A 255-nucleotide genomic window follows, 5' to 3' on the forward strand; every position below is an offset into this window, starting at 1 on the left:
AAGTAGAGTTAGAAGAATCATTTACATGACCACAATAAAATTAAATCAAAGACATATTGTTTGTCATTAATTTTAATAAGAATAACATTATTATTATATTAAATTTAGCTTGTGGATCATTATGTTTTATTCTATTGGATTTATACACAAATTGTTTATTTTATAATTGACATTAGGTGCAATTATATCAATTTGTAGTTTGAATTATATGTTTCAAATCTATTAATTTTAATACTCTTGTTTTATGTTATTATA

The sequence above is a fragment of the Lupinus angustifolius genome, chromosome LG03, assembly GCF_001865875.1.
Source record: "Lupinus angustifolius cultivar Tanjil chromosome LG03, LupAngTanjil_v1.0, whole genome shotgun sequence".
Lineage (NCBI taxonomy): Eukaryota > Viridiplantae > Streptophyta > Magnoliopsida > Fabales > Fabaceae > Lupinus > Lupinus angustifolius.